Here is a 9275-nt window from a genome sequence, read left to right as displayed (position 1 = left end):
CTTTTCAAAATATTTTTGTCTTTAAGTGAAATTGTTATGTTTGGATAACAATCAAATGAAATTGGACCTTTACACAGACTGGATTCGATGCTACTTAGCAAGGAATCATCAAAAGAGATGAATCGCCCATCTCTTAGGACAGCAAGGATAGAAGTGTCCAAGCCTTCTTTGGTTAAGGGTTTTATTCCGACCTGAATAAGACCGATGTGAACATAATTGAAATTCTTTTCTTTTAATTTCTTTAAAGAATGCTCAGAAAACAATTGAATTGTTTCAAAAGGATTTGAAAGGGTTATGTCACGTTCTTCAGTCTTTATAATATAATCACTCTTTAAAAAATCAAGCTTTTTTGTTTTGTAAATCTTTTCTTTAGAAATTTTTGGAAGTTCCCAACAATCAATTGCTTTATCAAAGTTCTCAATAAAGAATTCTTCTGAACTCACAACATGCTTTGACTCACTAGTCTTCCCGGAAGAAGAGCTAGAAAAGGATGATGTTCTACAGTGTATAGGATCCATGAATAGAAACCTATGGTCTATCTATGGTCTTGTCAGAATGGCTACAGGTATGGTTTTACAGCCCTAAACGGATGTCCTTATCCTATGGCGGGACTTACTACCAGTAAGGATTCACCACACAACAAAACTTCAAAATAAAACACAAGTCTTTAAACACAGAATTATAAACTGCTTTACACTATCCTCCCCTTGGCTCTGATACCAGAAGGAAATAGTGTAAAGACTTGTATGATCCAAAGAACAACGCCACGTATTACTATTTCCTTACGCCACGATAAAAAGAAAACAAAAAAGGCAGTTCCTAATATCCAAGATCTTCAGAAAGAGATAAAAGAAATCAAATGTGAAATCAGAGATTTAAAAGAAAAACAAAAAAGTGATTCTGAGACTATCCAACTTCTTTTACAAAAACAATTGCAAGAAAATTCAGACAATGAATCCAATCCTGATGATGGTGAGGATATTAAAGTAGAAAACATAGAGTCTGTACCCAATGATTTTCTATTTGTTTTAAAGCAAATCACCACAAGAAAGTATTTGATTAAAGTCACTCTCATCTTTTCTGATGATTTTGCTATGGACGCCATTGCCCTTTTTGACACTGGCGCTGATTTAAATTGCATCAGGGAAGATATCGTCCCCAAAAGATTTCATGAAAAAACAAAAGAAAGACTTTCTGCCGCTAATAATTCAAAATTGAATGTTAGTTCCAAAGTTGAAGCCTCGGTTTATAATAATAAAATTGAATTTAAAACTTCTTTTGTTCTTACAAATGATATACACCATGCTATCATTTTAGGAACCCCTTTTATAAATCTTATAACCCCGTATGCTGTCAATTATGATGGTATATATTTCAAAGCAAAATCCAAAGACCTTGTTTTCTCGTTTATTGAAAAACCCAAAACAAGGAATTTGAATATTGTCAAAGCTTGTTCTGTTTACCAAAACAAGATTAATGCCATTCTTAAGTCCAAACAGGATGATTTATTTTGCTTACAAAAAGATTTAAATTTCCAAAGAATTGAGAATCAACTTCAAAATGATTCTATACAAAGAAAAATTCTTGATTTCAAAAGCCTTATTGAAAAAGAAATATGTGCTGATTTACCATCTGCTTTTTGGAAAAGGAAACAACATTTGGTAGATCTGCCTTATGAAAATTCTTTTGATGAAAAACAAATACCCACCAAAGCACGTCCAATCCAAATGAACATGGAGTTGGAACAACATTGTAAAGATGAGATTAATGATCTTGAAAATAAAGGACTTATTGTAAAATCAAGATCACCTTGGTCTTGTGCCGCTTTTTATGTCAACAAAAATTCTGAAATTGAAAGAGGCGTTCCTAGACTTGTGATTAATTATAAGCCCTTAAATAAAGCCTTAAAATGGATTAGGTACCCCATACCTAATAAAAAGGATTTGCTCCAAAAATTGTGTTCTGCTCTTATTTTTTCAAAATTTGACATGAAGTCTGGTTTTTGGCAAATACAAATCCATCCTAAAGACCGTTACAAAACAGCTTTTACTGTCCCCTTTGGACAATACGAATGGACAGTAATGCCCTTTGGTTTGAAAAATGCACCCTCAGAATTTCAAAGAATCATGAACGATATTTATAATCCCTATTCTGAGTTTTGCATCGTTTACATTGATGATGTGTTGATTTTTTCTCAAAGTATTGATCAACATTTCAAACATTTAAAGACTTTTCATCTTGTTACAAAAAAGGCTGGCCTGGCTCTTTCAAGTTCAAAGATTTCATTATTTCAAACAAAAGTCAGGTTCCTTGGTCACCATATTTCCAAAGGCACTATTACCCCTATCGAGAGATCACTTTTGTTTGCGGATAAATTCCCAGACAAAATTCTTGACAAAACCCAATTACAAAGATTTCTTGGTAGTTTAAATTACGTTCTTGACTTCTGCCCTAACATCAATAGGATGTCTAAACCTTTGCATGATAGGTTAAAAAAGAATCCTGTTGCATGGACAGAAGAGCATACCAAAGTGGTTAGATTAATAAAGCAATCTGTAAAAAACATTCCTTGTTTATTTCTTGCAAATCCTGCATTACCTAAAATTGTTGAAACCGATGCATCTGACATAGGTTATGGAGGAATTTTGAAACAAAGGGATAATGATAAAGAACAGATAGTTCAATATGTTTCTGCTCATTGGAATGACTGCCAGAAAAACTATTCTACTATCAAAAAAGAAATCCTTTCCATTGTTTTATGCATTACAAAATTCCAAAGTGATTTATTAAATCAAAAATTTTTACTTAGAATTGATTGCAAAGCTGCAAAACATGTTTTAGAAAAGGATGTTCAAAACATTGCATCAAAACAGATTTTTGCACGATGGCAAGCTATTTTAAGTGTTTTTGATTTTGATATTGAGTTTATTAAAGGTGACAAAAATTCTGTTCCTGATTTTCTAACTCGGGAATTTCTTCAAAACAGATAATGCCGCCAAAGAAGAATAAAGGTAAAGCAGTTCTCAAAGACACTGGTTCCCATGAACCTTCCAAAGAACCCCAGTCAACCCCTTCTAAAGAAAAATTACTTTCTTCTGCCATGCCCATTAAATCTTGGATTGAAATGGTTGAAGAACATGGAGCCCAATACAAATCTATTTCTTCTGATGACCAAGTAAAGCAATGGATGAGTTCCATTACAAAATCTCCTGAGCTCATGCTCGCCCTCCAAAACCTTTCTCAAAGCCAAATTTCTCCCCAAAAAGAAATTGAAATTTCAAAACCCTCTTCCCAAAATGTTGTTGTCTCTACTGAAAGCTCATCCTCCCAAATTGTGCTTTCTCAGCCAACACCTTCAAAGAAAACCTCCGATTGGTTTGATAAAACCCATTTTCAAAACATTCTTTCTCTGGAAGATGGATTTTACCATTCTGATCCTTTTCAAAGCATTTCAAAGTTTTTTCCCAAAGGCTGGTTTTTCAAACCATGGGATTTGACAAAACCCCAGTCTTATTATCAAAGCATTTTGGAAATAACTGAATCAGTTAAATTCAAACATTTCTTTCTTGACAAAGCCCATCCAGAACCGGCTTATTCAACGGCCACAATCCTCAAAGTATTGAGCCCTAATCAGTGGGGTGACCTACTCCACAATTGTAAAACCTTCCCTCTAAATTTTGAAACCCGTTTACCACATTGTCGGACTTTTTCCTACTGGGATTACCAACAAGCATGGTATAACACCTTCTTTATCCAAAACCCTAAAAAATCCCACTCTTGGTTATTTTTCTTCAACACAAAGATAACCGTTCAAAGCCTTCCAAATTGGTTTCAACATTGGTGGAATCATTTTGGCCCAATTCCACAAATCTTATCACCAAACGCTACAAATTGCCTAAACCTCTTCAAAGCCCATTATTTACCCTCTGTCTCAGAAAAAAGATTTCCCCCCTTTCTTTGCTTTTGTGCAAATTTCTTTCTTCCTTGGGTTTGTTCGTGGAACCTACGTTTCCACAACCAAGATTCCCAAGTCATCCTTCAAAGAACCTTTAAAGTCAAATGGTGGTCAAAATTTGATGAACAGTCCAAATTGACTGTCAACATAATCAAAGATTGGCTCTCCTCTAAAAACCTCCTACAACCAACCCCGGAAGCCTCTAAAGCCCAACAGACCTTCCTAACCCAAAAATCCAAAGCCCAGTCTCTTTTGGCAAGCGCCAAAACGGAAGATGAGTATTTCAAAGCCATGGAACAGCTCCTCGCCTCTCGATCAAAGTCCTCAGCTGCAGATTCCTCTGAAGATGAAGATGAAGATGTTGATGATGATGAAGAGCCTTTTATTTCTCTCGGAGACGATAATGAAGATGACTGTTTCGGCATTTTCTCTCCGATAAAGCATTGTAAATAATTATTTGATTATTTACTTAAAAAAAAAAAAAAAAAAAAAAAAAGAAAAGAAAAGAAAAAAGAGATGTATTTTCGGGTGGTCCCCTGGACACAAGTGGGAGCGCACATGTCTCTTCACCCGTATTGTATTTTTCTACAAAGAGTCTACTATTCAAAGCTACGATCCAATTATTACTGTGCACTTAAAATCCCGCTACAGTGAACAGTGCAACTTTCCAGAGTTTACTGTGCACTTAAAATCCCGCTACAGTGAACAGTTTAAAGATTTTGTATATAAACCGAGAGGAAGACTTAGACTCCTCAGGTTTTTCATTTTCTCTTCTTCTCTTCCTTCTCTCTAAACACTCTCTCTCTCTCTCTCTCTAAAGTCCGAAGAGTTCAAAGAAATTTTCTGCTTACACAATAGTTCTATCACAGAGCTTTGGGTGATCAGACTAGTTCTTTATCTTCAATCTTCCCGTCTTTCAATCTTCCCTTCTGGAAAGATTTGAAAATTTGTAAAGCCAGAAAGCAAAGATGTATGTTTAAATTCAGTTCTTTAAATTTTTAAAGTTCAATGTAATTTAAATTTCCGCAATTTACTTTAAAGCTTTTACTTTTCTGCAATTTAAATTTATGCACATTTAAATTCCAGCAATTTATTTTTAAAGCATTTTATTTTTACAAAGTATGCTTGCAGACTGGTTTTTATCAGATCTGCCATAAAAATTCTACATTCCTCTGAGGCAAAGAGACCGGATCTCGATCCTCAGTTGTAAATCTTCTCTTCTTCCTCCATTCCTTCAGAGCACCATTTCCGGGATCCGGATCTGGTACTGTGTATGTACCCAAACCTTTAAAAGAACCTAATCTAAATCTGATAATAGCCCAATAAAAAGAATCAACCACGTTTAAAGCAACTTAACTTTATTTGGTAAACTAAAACTGATTTGGTATATCGGCTGGAAACCCGAACGTGCGGATTATTGATCTGTTCTAAGTCAGATCTGGATCCAAAGGCTTGACTTCGGTCGCATCGTTCCGGTAGAACAACGCCACGTATCAATTAGTTATTAAAATTAACTAACCGCGTTCAAATTTGTTTGAACATTGTATGATCCAAAGAACTCCATAACCAAAGCTGGTAATCTATTATTTTAAAATTTGGAAAAGCCGATCCATTAATTGATTTATTTAAAGTTTTTAATATTGAGATCTAACGAAAGCACATCCATCCTTCGATCCTATTTCCTTCTGGTATCAGAGCCAAGGGGAGGATAGTGTAAAGCAGTTTATAATTCTGTGTTTAAAGACTTGTGTTTTATTTTGAAGTTTTGTTGTGTGGTGAATCCTTACTGGTAGTAAGTCCCGCCATAGGATAAGGACATCCGTTTAGGGCTGTAAAACCATACCTGTAGCCAAGGGGAGGATAGTGTAAAGCAGTTTATAATTCTGTGTTTAAAGACTTGTGTTTTATTTTGAAGTTTTGTTGTGTGGTGAATCCTTACTGGTAGTAAGTCCCGCCATAGGATAAGGACATCCGTTTAGGGCTGTAAAACCATACCTGTAGCCATTCTGACAAGACCATAGATAGACCATAGGTTTCTATTCATGGATCCTATACACTGTAGAACATCATCCTTTTCTAGCTCTTCTTCCGGGAAGACTAGTGAGTCAAAGCATGTTGTGAGTTCAGAAGAATTCTTTATTGAGAACTTTGATAAAGCAATTGATTGTTGGGAACTTCCAAAAATTTCTAAAGAAAAGATTTACAAAACAAAAAAGCTTGATTTTTTAAAGAGTGATTATATTATAAAGACTGAAGAACGTGACATAACCCTTTCAAATCCTTTTGAAACAATTCAATTGTTTTCTGAGCATTCTTTAAAGAAATTAAAAGAAAAGAATTTCAATTATGTTCACATCGGTCTTATTCAGGTCGGAATAAAACCCTTAACCAAAGAAGGCTTGGACACTTCTATCCTTGCTGTCCTAAGAGATGGGCGATTCATCTCTTTTGATGATTCCTTGCTAAGTAGCATCGAATCCAGTCTGTGTAAAGGTCCAATTTCATTTGATTGTTATCCAAACATAACAATTTCACTTAAAGACAAAAATATTTTGAAAAGCATGATTTTACAAATCAAAACCCACAATTATAATATGATTGAGGGTTCCATCCCAGTTGCCTTAATTTTTAAAATCTCGTATAAGGCAATGATCACTGCATTCAGTACACAACATAAATTCCAGTCAAAGAGAGATGAGACTCTTCTCTTGCAGACTGATTTGTCTAGAGCCAACACTGTAATTCCAAAACCTATTCAATGGAAAGATGTCCATCTTCCAGAAGAATGGATTCTTGAAGGAGCCGCTCCACCAGCGATTCCAAAACAACTTGAGCCTAATACAGAGTTGCAAAATGTGACTCAATATTCCGATGGCAAAGTCAAACTGTCTTTCAGAAGATCTACCTCATCCAGATTTTCTGACAAAGCTTCGTGCTCAAGCATTCCTTCATTAGAAAGGAAATTTACAAAAGTACCCTCTGTTATAAATCTTCCTTTTCAAAGTCAACCTAGGTTTTCAACTTCTGATATACCTAGCACTTCTATACGATCAGTCGATTACACCACTAGTGTTCCACATCCAATCTACACTAGTAGTCAACATATTCAAAGTCAGGAAGAGAAGGAACCTTCTCCTCCAACATCCCCTACATTTTCTGCAGTCACAGAAAATGTCATTAATGTCATCGAAAAAGAATTTGAATTGGATAAAACTCTTTTACATAATGATTTTTATTCTGATTTAAACAAAGAAAAAAGACTTTGGTTTTTCAAACACTTTTTAAACCAAAGAAAAGAAATCCAACAATTTTATTATGAATTTGTGAATCTTCATAAAGTTCATATATTGTTTTTTGATTGGTTCGAAATATATTCTTCTGATAACAACATCTCTTACCCCTTCAAAGAGTCAAACCCTATTACTATTAGGAAAAAGACCACTGAATGGAAACTCTCCGAAAGTAATAGAACTGTCGATTCTGAGCATCCACCCCTCCGGAGTGTAACCGTTGACCACGGCGAACCTCCTATAGAAATTAGAGCTTCACCTTACAAAATCCCCAAACCAAATGATACTGATAGTAATTTAAGTAGTATTATTCAACAGAATAATTTCTGTAATACTAACTTAAATACTATAGGAAAACAGTTGACTAGAATAGAAAACCAATTTCAACAGTCAACCATATCTGTTTCTCCTAGTCAAAAGCCTATCCTTTCAAAATCAGATTCTGATAAAAAGCTTAAGGAACCTATTTTCAAACCCTTCCAGGTTTCGAAAACTAGCCAAAAGCTTGTCCATGAATCAAAATCGGATTTTGCCAAAGCCATTAGAGAACAACTAGATAGGATAGAAGCTGCTTCTTCCTCATCTAGTAAGGTTCAAATAGCTCCTGATACTCCTCAATCTAGCAAGATTGGAGTATTAGAACAAGACCAGGTTTCTATTGCCTCTTCTGACTTAGAAGCCTTTACCGAAGAACCTGTTTCTAAAGCCAATAAAATCCATTGGGAACTTGCTATCCCTACTTCCAAATCTCCACCTGATTTGACTATAGACAACAGGCCTAGTGCATTAAATCAAGCTCGATATAATGCATCCTCTGTCTATGAGTGGAATATAGATGGAATGTCTGAGTATAACATTTTAGGTGTATTGCAGCAAATGACCATGGCAGCCAATGCCTATAAAACCCAATCAGGAACTTCTGACAAAGCCATTGCAGAAATCCTAATTGCCGGTTTTACTGGTCAACTCAAAGGATGGTGGGATCATCTTCTCACTAAATTGCAGCAATTAGACATTTTTAATGCCATCCAAACTGATGAGAATGGTGCTCCCATTCTTGATGAGTTTAATAACCCTATTCAGGATGCAGTTGCTACCCTGATTTTAACCATTTCCCTTCACTTCATAGGTGACCCTTCTCACCTTAGAGACAAAAACGCCGAGTTACTACACAACTTAAGATGTAGGAAACTCAGTGATTTCCAAGAATACAAAACCACTTTCTTTACTAGACTCTTCCTTAGGGATGATGCAAATCATGTAACTTGGAAGGAAAAATTCCTTGCAGGTTTACCTACCCTATTGGGAGAAAAGGTTAGAAATTCCATCAAAGCTCTCTATGACAATCGTATTCCTTATGACGAGCTCACTTATGGTGAACTAGTCAGTTTTGTCAATAAAGAAGGTTTAAAGATCTGTCAAGATTTGAAATTACAGAAACGTCTGAAGCAGGAGCTTAGGAGATCTAAGCAAGAATTAGGCGGTTTTTGTAAACAATTCAATTATGACCCCTTTAAAGCTTCTACTTCCAAAGATTGTAATGGTAAGTGTTCTACAAAACCTTACAAGAAATATTACAAATCTAAAAGCCATAGGAAACCCTTTCACGAGTTTAGAAAACTTCCTTATAAGAAACCTTCGAGGCCTTATAAGAAACATAGTTTCTCTAAAAAGAAAGAGTTTAAAGCCAAACCTAAAACCCCATTCAATTTCAAAGATGCTACATGTTTTAAATGTGGCATGAAAGGTCATACTGCAAAGTTTTGCAGAATGAACAAGAGACTCCAAGAGCTTGACCTCAATGAGGACATCCTTTCCAAAATAGCCCCCCTCCTTATAGAGTCCTCAGACTCTGAGTCTTCCATGTCGGGAGATAATGACCCCCTCCAAGTTGATGAGTTATTTGATTCAGACACCTCTGCATCTAGCAGCAGCAATTCTGATTCAGATTCCTATTTAAAGAAAATCAATGTTTTGACTAAAGACCAAGAAATTTTTCTTGAACTTGTAAAGCATATTTCAGATCCAAA

The sequence above is a fragment of the Citrus sinensis genome, chromosome 1, assembly GCF_022201045.2.
Source record: "Citrus sinensis cultivar Valencia sweet orange chromosome 1, DVS_A1.0, whole genome shotgun sequence".
In the NCBI taxonomy this organism is placed as follows: domain Eukaryota; kingdom Viridiplantae; phylum Streptophyta; class Magnoliopsida; order Sapindales; family Rutaceae; genus Citrus; species Citrus sinensis.
The sequence above is the reverse complement of the archived record's forward strand: the minus strand, read 5'-3'. Positions refer to the sequence as shown.